This window comes from Lissotriton helveticus, chromosome 8 (assembly GCF_964261635.1).
Source record: "Lissotriton helveticus chromosome 8, aLisHel1.1, whole genome shotgun sequence".
NCBI classification, from domain to species: Eukaryota; Metazoa; Chordata; class Amphibia; order Caudata; family Salamandridae; genus Lissotriton; species Lissotriton helveticus.
Window position 1 is genome coordinate 819,241,353 of NC_136069.1, and position 16,881 is coordinate 819,258,233.

At 39.6% G+C, this 16,881-nt stretch overlaps 14 non-coding genes across 14 annotated transcripts; all 14 read left to right on the forward strand.

Moving 5' to 3' along the window:
* The first annotated feature begins 36 nt into the window (after positions 1 to 36).
* Positions 37 to 108, forward strand: TRNAP-UGG (transfer RNA proline (anticodon UGG)). The gene has a single exon. It is a non-coding gene; the product is annotated as a tRNA-Pro (tRNA).
* Positions 109 to 396: 288 nt separating this feature from the next.
* On the forward strand, positions 397 to 469 carry TRNAV-CAC (transfer RNA valine (anticodon CAC)). The gene has a single exon. It is a non-coding gene; the product is annotated as a tRNA-Val (tRNA).
* Positions 470 to 2,620: 2,151 nt separating this feature from the next.
* TRNAP-UGG (transfer RNA proline (anticodon UGG)) lies at positions 2,621 to 2,692 on the forward strand. Its single transcript has one exon. It is a non-coding gene; the product is annotated as a tRNA-Pro (tRNA).
* Positions 2,693 to 2,980: 288 nt separating this feature from the next.
* TRNAV-CAC (transfer RNA valine (anticodon CAC)) lies at positions 2,981 to 3,053 on the forward strand. Its single transcript has one exon. It is a non-coding gene; the product is annotated as a tRNA-Val (tRNA).
* A 2,185-nt stretch (positions 3,054 to 5,238) lies between these two features.
* Positions 5,239 to 5,310, forward strand: TRNAP-UGG (transfer RNA proline (anticodon UGG)). Its single transcript has one exon. It is a non-coding gene; the product is annotated as a tRNA-Pro (tRNA).
* Positions 5,311 to 5,598: 288 nt separating this feature from the next.
* Positions 5,599 to 5,671, forward strand: TRNAV-CAC (transfer RNA valine (anticodon CAC)). Its single transcript has one exon. It is a non-coding gene; the product is annotated as a tRNA-Val (tRNA).
* A 2,187-nt stretch (positions 5,672 to 7,858) lies between these two features.
* Positions 7,859 to 7,930, forward strand: TRNAP-UGG (transfer RNA proline (anticodon UGG)). The gene has a single exon. It is a non-coding gene; the product is annotated as a tRNA-Pro (tRNA).
* A 288-nt stretch (positions 7,931 to 8,218) lies between these two features.
* On the forward strand, positions 8,219 to 8,291 carry TRNAV-CAC (transfer RNA valine (anticodon CAC)). Its single transcript has one exon. It is a non-coding gene; the product is annotated as a tRNA-Val (tRNA).
* A 2,197-nt stretch (positions 8,292 to 10,488) lies between these two features.
* Positions 10,489 to 10,560, forward strand: TRNAP-UGG (transfer RNA proline (anticodon UGG)). The gene has a single exon. It is a non-coding gene; the product is annotated as a tRNA-Pro (tRNA).
* Positions 10,561 to 10,848: 288 nt separating this feature from the next.
* TRNAV-CAC (transfer RNA valine (anticodon CAC)) lies at positions 10,849 to 10,921 on the forward strand. Its single transcript has one exon. It is a non-coding gene; the product is annotated as a tRNA-Val (tRNA).
* Positions 10,922 to 13,090: 2,169 nt separating this feature from the next.
* On the forward strand, positions 13,091 to 13,162 carry TRNAP-AGG (transfer RNA proline (anticodon AGG)). Its single transcript has one exon. It is a non-coding gene; the product is annotated as a tRNA-Pro (tRNA).
* Positions 13,163 to 13,450: 288 nt separating this feature from the next.
* Positions 13,451 to 13,523, forward strand: TRNAV-CAC (transfer RNA valine (anticodon CAC)). The gene has a single exon. It is a non-coding gene; the product is annotated as a tRNA-Val (tRNA).
* Positions 13,524 to 15,695: 2,172 nt separating this feature from the next.
* TRNAP-UGG (transfer RNA proline (anticodon UGG)) lies at positions 15,696 to 15,767 on the forward strand. Its single transcript has one exon. It is a non-coding gene; the product is annotated as a tRNA-Pro (tRNA).
* A 288-nt stretch (positions 15,768 to 16,055) lies between these two features.
* Positions 16,056 to 16,128, forward strand: TRNAV-CAC (transfer RNA valine (anticodon CAC)). The gene has a single exon. It is a non-coding gene; the product is annotated as a tRNA-Val (tRNA).
* Positions 16,129 to 16,881: the final 753 nt, after the last annotated feature.

A 16,881-nucleotide genomic window follows, 5' to 3' on the forward strand; every position in this document is an offset into this window, starting at 1 on the left:
CTGGTATTACCTTTTCAGAGGTGAGGGTCTTTCAACGGCTCGTTGGTCTAGGGGTATGATTCTCGCTTTGGGTGCGAGAGGTCCCGGGTTCAAATCCCGGACGAGCCCTTTCATTGGTGCTCTTTTGAAGTATGCATTTCAAAGCCAATATCAATTTTCTCTTTGCAGTAGTGGATGATTATTTGCTAGAGTCTCATGCTTTTAACCTTGCCCTGCCTGAGCAAATAGGAAACATTTCTCTTTAAGCATTTTGCAAAAATGCTGAACTTGCAAGGCATATACAAGCGTTCAGATAGGGCTGTCGGGCAGGTTGCATGAAAGAAATCTAAAACCAGATGCCCTTGGAATAGTCTGTTTTGAGCAGTTTCATCACAGAAGAATCACCTGTAGGTATCTGTTTCTGTAGTGTAGTGGTTATCACGTTCGCCTCACACGCGAAAGGTCCCCGGTTCGAAACCGGGCAGAAACACTAGTTATATTGTCTTGGCTGCAATGTTGAGAGTTGCCGTTTTGCATGAAATTGTCCAGGCCCTGAAGATGGGTTCATGCAGTCTCGTTCCAAGAAAGTGAATTCTCTTAAAAACAATAACATAATTGGCATGTGGATGTATCTGTTGATTCACAAACCTCACTTTCAAAAGAGCCCTGCATTCGGTTCAATGCTCAACCAGAACAAGCATTAACTTTGAGAATTGTTGGCACCAACAGGCCTCCTATTTTAGTGGAGTGTTTCTGGTTTTAAGTGCTGAGGCTTGGGCTCAATTCCTAGATGATCCTTCTCAAGGTGATGATACAAATGCATCGTCACCTTTTCGTTTAATGTCAGAATTGTTTATTTCCATTTGGTGGTGTATGAATGCTTTCGACAGTATGGGGATTTTTTCTAGCCTTGCATGAATAAAAGCATATCACTCCTCTTTATGTATTTTTCTAATACATTTATATTTGCATCTCCTCTCCTAGCATGCATTTTTGACTATCTTACAGGCTGTATATAATAAGTATCAATTCAGGGGCGCTTCTACTACTCAAATCACAACTGTTCTATCACGACATTGATAAGCAATCTGCATCTGCTTCTGTTGTGTATTGGTTATCATATTTACCTGACGTGTGAAAGTCCCATGTTTGACAGTGCACGTTAACAAAGAAACCAATGATTTTTATTAAAAGTTGTCTTGTGTTTTGGTTACCTTGCATCAGCCAAAACGTGCCAGAGATGACTTCATTTGCAGTCACTTGAAAAGTAGGGATTCTCAAATAAATGGCAAGAGGTTGAAACAAATCCAAAGAAATGCATGGCATATCTATGAGTAGGTGTATGCATGTATCCATATATAAAGATAGATAGATAGATAGATAGATAGATAGATAGATAGATAGATAGATAGATAGATATAGATAGATAGATAGATAGATAGATAGATAGATAGATAGATAGATAGATAGATAGATAGATAGATAGATAGATAGATAGATAGATAGATAGATAGATAGAGAGAGAGAGCGTTAATATAAACAGAGACTTTATTTTCAATCAAGCGGTATTTTCTTTCCTTTAGGAGCAGAATGTTCTGATCATCAGCGCACCAGAATGTAGTGCTTGGTTGGCAAGCATCACATATTGTGATGTGTTAGCTAAGAGTTCCATGTCCTTCAGACTCATATATTCCTCTGTAGTTGTACCTTGGTGATTCCACAAAACATGGCATCATAATCAGCATTCTACTGCCACAGAGTGGACAGAGAAACCATTTAGAATTTCCCTGAAAAAGAAAAAAAGCATACTTAGGCAGAGCTTTGTGGACAGGAAGGACATTAGAGCAAGTGAGGAATAAGCACTGCTTTTGTTAATTTACATAGGCAGAACAGAGACTGCTGGGAAAAGCCTGAAATTAAAGGCACAGAAAATGCCTGCTTCTGGAGAGAACACTAAGAAGCATTGAAAGTTTTTCCTCTGACCCTGGCCACTCTTAAGAGGAATCCTATGATAGTCAGCAGGACCCACCCTAAAAAGGAAGGGACAGCCATTTGGACCCTTTCCACCTTTCCTATATCTCGCCTGATCGAGCCTGATCGAGCGCTGATTGAGTGAGCGGATAAGCACATAAGCACATGTACTTCTCATTTTGGGAAGGCATTGCTTAGCTTGTTACCAGCAGCTCAGTTATGTTATGATGTTAGAGGCTATGCAAGGAATGCTTTAGTCCTGCATTAGGCAGTTTTTATTGCTTCTTGCATTCAAGAGATAGATAATTAACCAGAATCTGTGGCCCAGCTATTCACCTTGGCATTCCGATTTGCACAAAGGGAATAAGTATTTGAGAGAAAAGGCAAAATGTGTTTCTTATGTTGTTAGGAACAGCTTTTTATTCTTTCTCTTTAGGCTCTAGCCAATGCAGAAATATATAAATAACTGCTGACTTCCTGTAAGACTTGTCCAATGCTGAGAAAAAATAAAAGGGGACACTTACAAATGATAGTGCTATCGTTTGAGAAAGGGTAAGTAGACACTGAATTTCCTGTGAATTCACAGACCAAGCATGAAAAAGACCCCAGCATGATCTTCATTGCGGGCTTAGAGCTGGTATTACCTTTTCAGAGGTGAGGGTCTTTCAACGGCTCGTTGGTCTAGGGGTATGATTCTCGCTTTGGGTGCGAGAGGTCCCGGGTTCAAATCCCGGACGAGCCCTTTCATTGGTGCTCTTTTGAAGTATGCATTTCAAAGCCAATATCAATTTTCTCTTTGCAGTAGTGGATGATTATTTGCTAGAGTCTCATGCTTTTAACCTTGCCCTGCCTGAGCAAATAGGAAACATTTCTCTTTAAGCATTTTGCAAAAATGCTGAACTTGCAAGGCATATACAAGCGTTCAGATAGGGCTGTCGGGCAGGTTGCATGAAAGAAATCTAAAACCAGATGCCCTTGGAATAGTCTGTTTTGAGCAGTTTCATCACAGAAGAATCACCTGTAGGTATCTGTTTCTGTAGTGTAGTGGTTATCACGTTCGCCTCACACGCGAAAGGTCCCCGGTTCGAAACCGGGCAGAAACACTAGTTATATTGTCTTGGCTGCAATGTTGAGAGTTGCCGTTTTGCATGAAAATGTCCAGGCCCTGAAGATGGGTTCATGCAGTCTTGTTCCAAGAAAGTGAATTCTCTTAAAAACAATAACATAATTGGCATGTGGATGTATCTGTTGATTCACAAACCTCACTTTCAAAAGAGCCCTGCATTCGGTTCAATGCTCAACCAGAACAAGCATTAACTTTGAGAATTGTTGCCACCAACAGGCCTCCTATTTTAGTGGAGTGTTTCTGGTTTTAAGTGCTGAGGCTTGGGCTCAATTCCTAGATGATCCTTCTCAAGGTGATGATACAAATGCATCGTCACCTTTTCGTTTAATGTCAGAATTGTTTATTTCCATTTGGTGGTGTATGAATGCTTTCGACAGTATGGGGATTTTTTCTAGCCTTGCATGAATAAAAGCATATCACTCCTCTTTATGTATTTTTCTAATACATTTATATTTGCATCTCCTCTCCTAGCATGCATTTTTGACTATCTTACAGGCTGTATATAATAAGTATCAATTCAGGGGCGCTTCTACTACTCAAATCACAACTGTTCTATCACGACATTGATAAGCAATCTGCATCTGCTTCTGTTGTGTATTGGTTATCATATTTACCTGACGTGTGAAAGTCCCATGTTTGACAGTGCACGTTAACAAAGAAACCAATGATTTTTATTAAAAGTTGTCTTTTTGGTTACCTTGCATCAGCCAAAACGTGCCAGAGATGACTTCATTTGCAGTCACTTGAAAAGTAGGGATTCTTAAATAAATGGCAAGAGGTTGAAACAAATCCAAAGAAATGCATGGCATATCTATGAGTAGGTGTATGCATGTATCCATATATAAAGATAGATAGATAGATAGATAGATAGATAGATAGATAGATAGATAGATAGATAGATAGAGAGAGAGAGAGATAGATAGATAGATAGATAGATAGATAGATAGATAGATAGATAGATAGATAGATAGATAGATAGATAGATAGATAGATAGATAGATAGATAGATAGATAGATAGATAGATAGATAGATAGATATAGGGAGAGAGAGAGCGTTAATATAAACAGAGACTTTATTTTCAATCAAGCGGTATTTTCTTTCCTTTAGGAGCAGAATGTTCTGATCATCAGCGCACCAGAATGTAGTGCTTGGTTGGCAAGCATCACATATTGTGATGTGTTAGCTAAGAGTTCCATGTCCTTCAGACTCATATATTCCTCTGTAGTTGTACCTTGGTGATTCCACAAAACATGGCATCATAATCAGCATTCTACTGCCACAGAGTGGACAGAGAAACCATTTAGAATTTCCCTGAAAAAGAAAAAAAGCATACTTAGGCAGAGCTTTGTGGACAGGAAGGACATTAGAGCAAGTGAGGAATAAGCACTGCTTTTGTTAATTTACATAGGCAGAACAGAGACTGCTGGGAAAAGCCTGAAATTAAAGGCACAGAAAATGCCTGCTTCTGGAGAGAACACTAAGAAGCATTGAAAGTTTTTCCTCTGACCCTGGCCACTCTTAAGAGGAATCCTATGATAGTCAGCAGGACCCACCCTAAAAAGGAAGGGACAGCCATTTGGACCCTTTCCACCTTTCCTATATCTCGCCTGATCGAGCCTGATCGAGCGCTGATTGAGCGGATAAGCACATAAGCACATGTACTTCTCATTTTGGGAAGGCATTGCTTAGCTTGTTACCAGCAGCTCAGTTATGTTATGATGTTAGAGGCTATGCAAGGAATGCTTTAGTCCTGCATTAGGCAGTTTTTATTGCTTCTTGCATTCAAGAGATAGATAATTAACCAGAATCTGTGGCCCAGCTATTCACCTTGGCATTCCGATTTGCACAAAGGGAATAAGTATTTGAGAGAAAAGGCAAAATGTGTTTCTTATGTTGTTATGAACAGCTTTTTATTCTTTCTCTTTAGGCTCTAGCCAATGCAGAAATATATAAATAACTGCTGACTTCCTGTAAGACTTGTCCAATGCTGAGAAAAAATAAAAGGGGACACTTACAAATGATAGTGCTATCGTTTGAGAAAGGGTAAGTTGACACTGAATTTCCTGTGAATTCACAGACCAAGCATGAAAAAGACCCCAGCATGATCTTCATTGCGGGCTTAGAGCTGGTATTACCTTTTCAGAGGTGAGGGTCTTTCAACGGCTCGTTGGTCTAGGGGTATGATTCTCGCTTTGGGTGCGAGAGGTCCCGGGTTCAAATCCCGGACGAGCCCTTTCATTGGTGCTCTTTTGAAGTATGCATTTCAAAGCCAATATCAATTTTCTCTTTGCAGTAGTGGATGATTATTTGCTAGAGTCTCATGCTTTTAACCTTGCCCTGCCTGAGCAAATAGGAAACATTTCTCTTTAAGCATTTTGCAAAAATGCTGAACTTGCAAGACATATACAAGCGTTCAGATAGGGCTGTCGGGCAGGTTGCATGAAAGAAATCTAAAACCAGATGCCCTTGGAATAGTCTGTTTTGAGCAGTTTCATCACAGAAGAATCACCTGTAGGTATCTGTTTCTGTAGTGTAGTGGTTATCACATTTGCCTCACACGCGAAAGGTCCCCGGTTCGAAACCGGGCAGAAACACTAGTTATATTGTCTTGGCTGCAATGTTGAGAGTTGCCGTTTTGCATGAAATTGTCCAGGCCCTGAAGATGGGTTCATGCAGTCTCGTTCCAAGAAAGTGAATTCTCTTAAAAACAATAACATAATTGGCATGTGGATGTATCTGTTGATTCACAAACCTCACTTTCAAAAGAGCCCTGCATTCGGTTCAATGCTCAACCAGAACAAGCATTAACTTTGAGAATTGTTGGCACCAACAGGCCTCCTATTTTAGTGGAGTGTTTCTGGTTTTAAGTGCTGAGGCTTGGGCTCATTTCCTAGATGATCCTTCTCAAGGTGATGATACAAATGCATCGTCACCTTTTCGTTTAATGTCAGAATTGTTTATTTCCATTTGGTGGTGTATGAATGCTTTCGACAGTATGGGGATTTTTTCTAGCCTTGCATGAATAAAAGCATATCACTCCTCTTTATGTATTTTTCTAATACATTTATATTTGCATCTCCTCTCCTAGCATGCATTTTTGACTATCTTACAGGCTGTATATAATAAGTATCAATTCAGGGGCGCTTCTACTACTCAAATCACAACTGTTCTATCACGACATTGATAAGCAATCTGCTTCTGTTGTGTATTGGTTATCATATTTACCTGACGTGTGAAAGTCCCATGTTTGACAGTGCACGTTAACAAAGAAACCAATGATTTTTATTAAAAGTTGTCTTGTGTTTTGGTTACCTTGCATCAGCCAAAACGTGCCAGAGATGACTTCATTTGCAGTCACTTGAAAAGTAGGGATTCTTAAATAAATGGCAAGAGGTTGAAACAAATCCAAAGAAATGCATGGCATATCTATGAGTAGGTGTATGCATGTATCCATATATAAAGATATATAGATAGATAGATAGATAGATAGATAGATAGATAGATAGATAGATAGATAGATAGATAGAGATATAGATAGATAGATAGATAGATAGATAGATAGATAGATAGATAGATAGATAGATAGATAGATAGATAGATAGATAGATAGATAGATAGATAGATAGATAGATAGATAGATAGATAGATAGATAGATATAGGGAGAGAGAGAGCGTTAATATAAACAGAGACTTTATTTTCAATCAAGCGGTATTTTCTTTCCTTTAGGAGCAGAATGTTCTGATCATCAGCGCACCAGAATGTAGTGCTTGGTTGGCAAGCATCACATATTGTGATGTGTTAGCTAAGAGTTCCATGTCCTTCAGACTCATATATTCCTCTGTAGTTGTACCTTGGTGATTCCACAAAACATGGCATCATAATCAGCATTCTACTGCCACAGAGTGGACAGAGAAACCATTTAGAATTTCCCTGAAAAAGAAAAAAAGCATACTTAGGCAGAGCTTTGTGGACAGGAAGGACATTAGAGCAAGTGAGGAATAAGCACTGCTTTTGTTAATTTACATAGGCAGAACAGAGACTGCTGGGAAAAGCCTGAAATTAAAGGCACAGAAAATGCCTGCTTCTGGAGAGAACACTAAGAAGCATTGAAAGTTTTTCCTCTGACCCTGGCCACTCTTAAGAGGAATCCTATGATAGTCAGCAGGACCCACCCTAAAAAGGAAGGGACAGCCATTTGGACCCTTTCCACCTTTCCTATATCTCGCCTGATCGAGCCTCATTGAGCGCTGATTGAGCGGATAAGCACATAAGCACATGTACTTCTCATTTTGGGAAGGCATTGCTTAGCTTGTTACCAGCAGCTCAGTTATGTTATGATGTTAGAGGCTATGCAAGGAATGCTTTAGTCCTGCATTAGGCAGTTTTTATTGCTTCTTGCATTCAAGAGATAGATAATTAGCCAGAATCTGTGGCCCAGCTATTCACCTTGGCATTCCGATTTGCACAAAGGGAATAAGTATTTGAGAGAAAAGGCAAAATGTGTTTCTTATGTTGTTATGAACAGCTTTTTATTCTTTCTCTTTAGGCTCTAGCCAATGCAGAAATATATAAATAACTGCTGACTTCCTGTAAGACTTGTCCAATGCTGAGAAAAAATAAAAGGGGACACTTACAAATGATAGTGCTATCGTTTGAGAAAGGGTAAGTTGACACTGAATTTCCTGTGAATTCACAGACCAAGCATGAAAAAGACCCCAGCATGATCTTCATTGCGGGCTTAGAGCTGGTATTACCTTTTCAGAGGTGAGGGTCTTTCAACGGCTCGTTGGTCTAGGGGTATGATTCTCGCTTTGGGTGCGAGAGGTCCCGGGTTCAAATCCCGGACGAGCCCTTTCATTGGTGCTCTTTTGAAGTATGCATTTCAAAGCCAATATCAATTTTCTCTTTGCAGTAGTGGATGATTATTTGCTAGAGTCTCATGCTTTTAACCTTGCCCTGCCTGAGCAAATAGGAAACATTTCTCTTTAAGCATTTTGCAAAAATGCTGAACTTGCAAGGCATATACAAGCGTTCAGATAGGGCTGTCGGGCAGGTTGCATGAAAGAAATCTAAAACCAGATGCCCTTGGAATAGTCTGTTTTGAGCAGTTTCATCACAGAAGAATCACCTGTAGGTATCTGTTTCTGTAGTGTAGTGGTTATCACGTTCGCCTCACACGCGAAAGGTCCCCGGTTCGAAACCGGGCAGAAACACTAGTTATATTGTCTTGGCTGCAATGTTGAGAGTTGCCGTTTTGCATGAAATTGTCCAGGCCCTGAAGATGGGTTCATGCAGTCTCGTTCCAAGAAAGTGAATTCTCTTAAAAACAATAACATAATTGGCATGTGGATGTATCTGTTGATTCACAAACCTCACTTTCAAAAGAGCCCTGCATTCGGTTCAATGCTCAACCAGAACAAGCATTAACTTTGAGAATTGTTGGCACCAACAGGCCTCCTATTTTAGTGGAGTGTTTCTGGTTTTAAGTGCTGAGGCTTGGGCTCAATTCCTAGATGATCCTTCTCAAGGTGATGATACAAATGCATCGTCACCTTTTCGTTTAATGTCAGAATTGTTTATTTCCATTTGGTGGTGTATGAATGCTTTCGACAGTATGGGGATTTTTTCTAGCCTTGCATGAATAAAAGCATATCACTCCTCTTTATGTATTTTTCTAATACATTTATATTTGCATCTCCTCTCCTAGCATGCATTTTTGACTATCTTACAGGCTGTATATAATAAGTATCAATTCAGGGGCGCTTCTACTACTCAAATCACAACTGTTCTATCACGACATTGATAAGCAATCTGCATCTGCTTCTGTTGTGTATTGGTTATCATATTTACCTGACGTGTGAAAGTCCCATGTTTGACAGTGCACGTTAACAAAGAAACCAATGATTTTTATTAAAAGTTGTCTTGTGTTTTGGTTACCTTGCATCAGCCAAAACGTGCCAGAGATGACTTCATTTGCAGTCACTTGAAAAGTAGGGATTCTCAAATAAATGGCAAGAGGTTGAAACAAATCCAAAGAAATGCATGGCATATCTATGAGTAGGTGTATGCATGTATCCATATATAAAGATAGATAGATAGATAGATAGATAGATAGATAGATAGATAGAGATATAGATAGATAGATAGATAGATAGATAGATAGATAGATAGATAGATAGATAGATAGATAGATAGATAGATAGATAGATAGATAGATAGATAGATAGATAGATAGATAGATAGATAGATAGATAGATAGATAGATAGATAGATAGATAGATAGATATAGGGAGAGAGAGAGCGTTAATATAAACAGAGACTTTATTTTCAATCAAGCGGTATTTTCTTTCCTTTAGGAGCAGAATGTTCTGATCATCAGCGCACCAGAATGTAGTGCTTGGTTGGCAAGCATCACATATTGTGATGTGTTAGCTAAGAGTTCCATGTCCTTCAGACTCATATATTCCTCTGTAGTTGTACCTTGGTGATTCCACAAAACATGGCATCATAATCAGCATTCTACTGCCACAGAGTGGACAGAGAAACCATTTAGAATTTCCCTGAAAAAGAAAAAAAGCATACTTAGGCAGAGCTTTGTGGACAGGAAGGACATTAGAGCAAGTGAGGAATAAGCACTGCTTTTGTTAATTTACATAGGCAGAACAGAGACTGCTGGGAAAAGCCTGAAATTAAAGGCACAGAAAATGCCTGCTTCTGGAGAGAACACTAAGAAGCATTGAAAGTTTTTCCTCTGACCCTGGCCACTCTTAAGAGGAATCCTATGATAGTCAGCAGGACCCACCCTAAAAAGGAAGGGACAGCCATTTGGACCCTTTCCACCTTTCCTATATCTCGCCTGATCGAGCCTGATCGAGCGCTGATTGAGCGGATAAGCACATAAGCACATGTACTTCTCATTTTGGGAAGGCATTGCTTAGCTTGTTACCAGCAGCTCAGTTATGTTATGATGTTAGAGGCTATGCAAGGAATGCTTTAGTCCTGCATTAGGCAGTTTTTATTGCTTCTTGCATTCAAGAGATAGATAATTAGCCAGAATCTGTGGCCCAGCTATTCACCTTGGCATTCCGATTTGCACAAAGGGAATAAGTATTTGAGAGAAAAGGCAAAATGTGTTTCTGATGTTGTTATGAACAGCTTTTTATTCTTTCTCTTTAGGCTCTAGCCAATGCAGAAATATATAAATAACTGCTGACTTCCTGTAAGACTTGTCCAATGCTGAGAAAAAATAAAAGGGGACACTTACAAATGATAGTGCTATCGTTTGAGAAAGGGTAAGTTGACACTGAATTTCCTGTGAATTCACAGACCAAGCATGAAAAAGACCCCAGCATGATCTTCATTGCGGGCTTAGAGCTGGTATTACCTTTTCAGAGGTGAGGGTCTTTCAACGGCTCGTTGGTCTAGGGGTATGATTCTCGCTTTGGGTGCGAGAGGTCCTGGGTTCAAATCCCGGACGAGCCCTTTCATTGGTGCTCTTTTGAAGTATGCATTTCAAAGCCAATATCAATTTTCTCTTTGCAGTAGTGGATGATTATTTGCTAGAGTCTCATGCTTTTAACCTTGCCCTGCCTGAGCAAATAGGAAACATTTCTCTTTAAGCATTTTGCAAAAATGCTGAACTTGCAAGGCATATACAAGCGTTCAGATAGGGCTGTCGGGCAGGTTGCATGAAAGAAATCTAAAACCAGATGCCCTTGGAATAGTCTGTTTTGAGCAGTTTCATCACAGAAGAATCACCTGTAGGTATCTGTTTCTGTAGTGTAGTGGTTATCACGTTCGCCTCACACGCGAAAGGTCCCCGGTTCGAAACCGGGCAGAAACACTAGTTATATTGTCTTGGCTGCAATGTTGAGAGTTGCCGTTTTGCATGAAATTGTCCAGGCCCTGAAGATGGGTTCATGCAGTCTCGTTCCAAGAAAGTGAATTCTCTTAAAAACAATAACATAATTGGCATGTGGATGTATCTGTTGATTCACAAACCTCACTTTCAAAAGAGCCCTGCATTCGGTTCAATGCTCAACCAGAACAAGCATTAACTTTGAGAATTGTTGGCACCAACAGGCCTCCTATTTTAGTGGAGTGTTTCTGGTTTTAAGTGCTGAGGCTTGGGCTCAATTCCTAGATGATCCTTCTCAAGGTGATGATACAAATGCATCGTCACCTTTTCGTTTAATGTCAGAATTGTTTATTTCCATTTGGTGGTGTATGAATGCTTTCGACAGTATGGGGATTTTTTCTAGCCTTGCATGAATAAAAGCATATCACTCCTCTTTATGTATTTTTCTAATACATTTATATTTGCATCTCCTCTCCTAGCATGCATTTTTGACTATCTTACAGGCTGTATATAATAAGTATCAATTCAGGGGCGCTTCTACTACTCAAATCACAACTGTTCTATCACGACATTGATAAGCAATCTGCATCTGCTTCTGTTGTGTATTGGTTATCATATTTACCTGACGTGTGAAAGTCCCATGTTTGACAGTGCACGTTAACAAAGAAACCAATGATTTTTATTAAAAGTTGTCTTGTGTTTTGGTTACCTTGCATCAGCCAAAACGTGCCAGAGATGACTTCATTTGCAGTCACTTGAAAAGTAGGGATTCTCAAATAAATGGCAAGAGGTTGAAACAAATCCAAAGAAATGCATGGCATATCTATGAGTAGGTGTATGCATGTATCCATATATAAAGATAGATAGATAGATAGATAGATAGATAGATAGATAGATAGATAGATAGATAGATAGATAGATAGATAGAGATATAGATAGATAGATAGATAGATAGATAGATAGATAGATAGATAGATAGATAGATAGATAGATAGATAGATAGATAGATAGATAGATAGATAGATAGATATAGGGAGAGAGAGAGCGTTAATATAAACAGAGACTTTATTTTCAATCAAGCGGTATTTTCTTTCCTTTAGGAGCAGAATGTTCTGATCATCAGCGCACCAGAATGTAGTGCTTGGTTGGCAAGCATCACATATTGTGATGTGTTAGCTAAGAGTTCCATGTCCTTCAGACTCATATATTCCTCTGTAGTTGTACCTTGGTGATTCCACAAAACATGGCATCATAATCAGCATTCTACTGCCACAGAGTGGACAGAGAAACCATTTAGAATTTCCCTGAAAAAGAAAAAAAGCATACTTAGGCAGAGCTTTGTGGACAGGAAGGACATTAGAGCAAGTGAGGAATAAGCACTGCTTTTGTTAATTTACATAGGCAGAACAGAGACTGCTGGGAAAAGCCTGAAATTAAAGGCACAGAAAATGCCTGCTTCTGGAGAGAACACTAAGAAGCATTGAAAGTTTTTCCTCTGACCCTGGCCACTCTTAAGAGGAATCCTATGATAGTCAGCAGGACCCACCCTAAAAAGGAAGGGACAGCCATTTGGACCCTTTCCACCTTTCCTATATCTCGCCTGATCGAGCCTGATCGAGCGCTGATTGAGCGGATAAGCACATAAGCACATGTACTTCTCATTTTGGGAATGCATTGCTTAGCTTGTTACCAGCAGCTCAGTTATGTTATGATGTTAGAGGCTATGCAAGGAATGCTTTAGTCCTGCATTAGGCAGTTTTTATTGCTTCTTGCATTCAAGAGATAGATAACTAGCCAGAATCTGTGGCCCAGCTATTCACCTTGGCATTCCGATTTGCACAAAGGGAATCAGTATTGGAGAGAAAAGGCAAAATGTGTTTCTTATGTTGTTATGAACAGCTTTTTATTCTTTCTCTTTAGGCTCTAGCCAATGCAGAAATATATAAATAACTGCTGACTTCCTGTAAGACGTGTCCAATGCTGAGACAAAATAAAAGGGGACACTTACAAATGATAGTGCTATCGTTTGAGAAAGGGTAAGTTGACACTGAATTTCCTGTGAATTCACAGACCAAGCATGAAAAAGACCCCAGCATGATCTTCATTGCGGGCTTAGAGCTGGTATTACCTTTTCAGAGGTGAGGGTCTTTCAACGGCTCGTTGGTCTAGGGGTATGATTCTCGCTTAGGGTGCGAGAGGTCCCGGGTTCAAATCCCGGACGAGCCCTTTCATTGGTGCTCTTTTGAAGTATGCATTTCAAAGCCAATATTAATTTTCTCTTTGCAGTAGTGGATGATTATTTGCTAGAGTCTCATGCTTTTAACCTTGCCCTGCCTGAGCAAATAGGAAACATTTCTCTTTAAGCATTTTGCAAAAATGCTGAACTTGCAAGGCATATACAAGCGTTCAGATAGGGCTGTCGGGCAGGTTGCATGAAAGAAATCTAAAACCAGATGCCCTTGGAATAACCTGTTTTGAGCAGTTTCATCACAGAAGAATCACCTGTAGGTATCTGTTTCTGTAGTGTAGTGGTTATCACGTTCGCCTCACACGCGAAAGGTCCCCGGTTCGAAACCGGGCAGAAACACTAGTTATATTGTCTTGGCTGCAATGTTGAGAGTTGCCGTTTTGCATGAAATTGTCCAGGCCCTGAAGATGGGTTCATGCAGTCTCGTTCCAAGAAAGTGAATTCTCTTAAAAACAATAACATAATTGGCATGTGGATGTATCTGTTGATTCACAGACCTCACTTTCAAAAGAGCCCTGCATTCGGTTCAATGCTCAACCAGAACAAGCATTAACTTTGAGAATTGTTGGCACCAACAGGCCTCTTATTTTAGTGGAGTGTTTCTGGTTTTTAAGTGCTGAGGCTTGGGCTCAATTCCTAGATGATCCTTCTCAAGGTGATGATACAAATCCATCGTCACCTTTTCGTTTAATGTCAGAATTGTTTATTTCCATTTGGTGGTGTATGAATGCTTTCGACAGTATGGGGATTTTTTCTAGCCTTGCATGAATAAAAGCATATCACTCCTCTTTATGTATTTTTCTAATACATTTATATTTGCATCTCCTCTCCTAGCATGCATTTTTGACTATCTTACAGGCTGTATATAATAAGTATCAATTCAGGGGCGCTTCTTCTACTCAAATCACAACTGTTCTATCACGACATTGATAAGCAATCTGCATCTGCTTCTGTTGTGTATTGGTTATCATATTTACCTGACGTGTGAAAGTCCCATGTTGGACAGTGCACGTTAACAAAGAAACCAATGATTTTTATTAAAAGTTGTCTTGTGTTTTGGTTACCTTGCATCAGCCAAACCGTGCCAGAGATTACTTCATTTGCAGTCACTTGAAAAGTAGGGATTCTCAAATAAATGGCAAGAGGTTGAAACAAATCCAAAGAAATGCATGGCATATCTATGTGTAGGTGTATGCATGTATCCATATATAAAGATAGATAGATAGATAGATAGATAGATAGATAGATAGATAGATAGATAGATAGATAGATAGATAGATATATATATAGATAGATAGATAGATAGATAGATAGATAGATAGATAGATAGATAGATAGATAGATAGATAGATAGATAGATAGATAGATAGATAGATAGATAGATAGATAGATAGATATAGGGAGAGAGAGAGCGTTAATATAAACAGAGACTTTATTTTCAATCAAGCGGTATTTTCTTTCCTTTAGGAGCAGAATGTTCTGATCATCAGCGCACCAGAATGTAGTGCTTGGTTGGCAAGCATCACATATTGTGATGTGTTAGCTAAGAGTTCCATGTCCTTCAGACTCATATATTCCTCTGTAGTTGTACCTTGGTGATTCCACAAAACATGGCATCATAATCAGCATTCTACTGCCACAGAGTGGACAGAGAAACCATTTAGAATTTCCCTGAAAAAGAAAAAAAGCATACTTAGGCAGAGCTTTGTGGACAGGAAGGACATTAGAGCAAGTGAGGAATAAGCACTGCTTTTGTTAATTTACATAGGCAGAACAGAGACTGCTGGGAAAAGCCTGAAATTAAAGGCACAGAAAATGCCTGCTTCTGGAGAGAACACTAAGAAGCATTGAAAGTTTTTCCTCTGACCCTGGCCACTCTTAAGAGGAATCCTATGATAGTCAGCAGGACCCACCCTAAAAAGGAAGGGAAAGCCATTTGGACCCTTTCCACCTTTCCTATATCGAGCCTGATTGAGCGCTGATTGAGCGAATAAGCACATAAGCACATGTACTTCTCATTTTGGGAAGGCATTGCTTAGCTTGTTACCAGCAGCTCAGTTATGTTATGATGTTAGAGGCTATGCAAGGAATGCTTTAGTCCTGCATTAGGCAGTTTTTATTGCTTCTTGCATTCAAGAGATAGATAATTAGCCAGAATCTGTGGCCCAGCTATTCACCTTGGCATTCCGATTTGCACAAAGGGAATAAGTATTTGAGAGAAAAGGCAAAATGTGTTTCTTATGTTGTTATGAACAGCTTTTTATTCTTTCTCTTTAGGCTCAAGCCAATGCAGAAATATATAAATAACTGCTGACTTCCTGTAAGACTTGTCCAATGCTGAGAAAAAATAAAAGGGGACACTTACAAATGATAGTGCTATCGTTTGAGAAAGGGTAAGTTGACACTGAATTTCCTGTGAATTCACAGACCAAGCATGAAAAAGACCCCAGCATGATCTTCATTGCGGGCTTAGAGCTGGTATTACCTTTTCAGAGGTGAGGGTCTTTCAACGGCTCGTTGGTCTAGGGGTATGATTCTCGCTTTGGGTGCGAGAGGTCCCGGGTTCAAATCCCGGACGAGCCCTTTCATTGGTGCTCTTTTGAAGTATGCATTTCAAAGCCAATATCAATTTTCTCTTTGCAGTAGTGGATGATTATTTGCTAGAGTCTCATGCTTTTAACCTTGCCCTGCCTGAGCAAATAGGAAACATTTCTCTTTAAGCATTTTGCAAAAATGCTGAACTTGCAAGGCATATACAAGCGTTCAGATAGGGCTGTCGGGCAGGTTGCATGAAAGAAATCTAAAACCAGATGCCCTTGGAATAGTCTGTTTTGAGCAGTTTCATCACAGAAGAATCACCTGTAGGTATCTGTTTCTGTAGTGTAGTGGTTATCACGTTCGCCTCACACGCGAAAGGTCCCCGGTTCGAAACCGGGCCGAAACACTAGTTATATTGTTTTGGCTGCAATGTTGAGAGTTGCCGTTTTGCATGAAATTGTCCAGGCCCTGAAGATGGGTTCATGCAGTCTCGTTCCAAGAAAGTGAATTCTCTTAAAAACAATAACATAATTGGCATGTGGATGTATCTGTTGATTCACAGACCTCACTTTCAAAAGAGCCCTGCATTCGGTTCAATGCTCAACCAGAACAAGCATTAACTTTGAGAATTGTTGGCACCAACAGGCCTCCTATTTTAGTGGAGTGTTTCTGGTTTTAAGTGCTGAGGCTTGGGCTCAATTCCTAGATGATCCTTCTCAAGGTGATGCTACAAATGCATCGTCACCTTTTCGTTTAATGTCAGAATTGTTTATTTCCATTTGGTGGTGTATGAATGCTTTCGACAGTATGGGGATTTTTTCTAGCCTTGCATGAATAAAAGCATATCACTCCTCTTTATGTATTTTTCTAATACATTTATATTTGCATCTCCTCTCCTAGCATGCATTTTTGACTATCTTACAGGCTGTATATAATAAGTATCAATTCAGGGGCGCTTCTACTACTCAAATCACAACTGTTCTATCACGACATTGATAAGCAATCTGCATCTGCTTCTGTTGTGTATTGGTTATCATATTTACCTGACGTGTGAAAGTCCCATGTTTGACAGTGCACGTTAACAAAGAAACCAATGATTTTTATTAAAAGTTGTCTTGTGTTTTGGTTACCTTGCATCAGCCAAAACGTGCCAGAGATG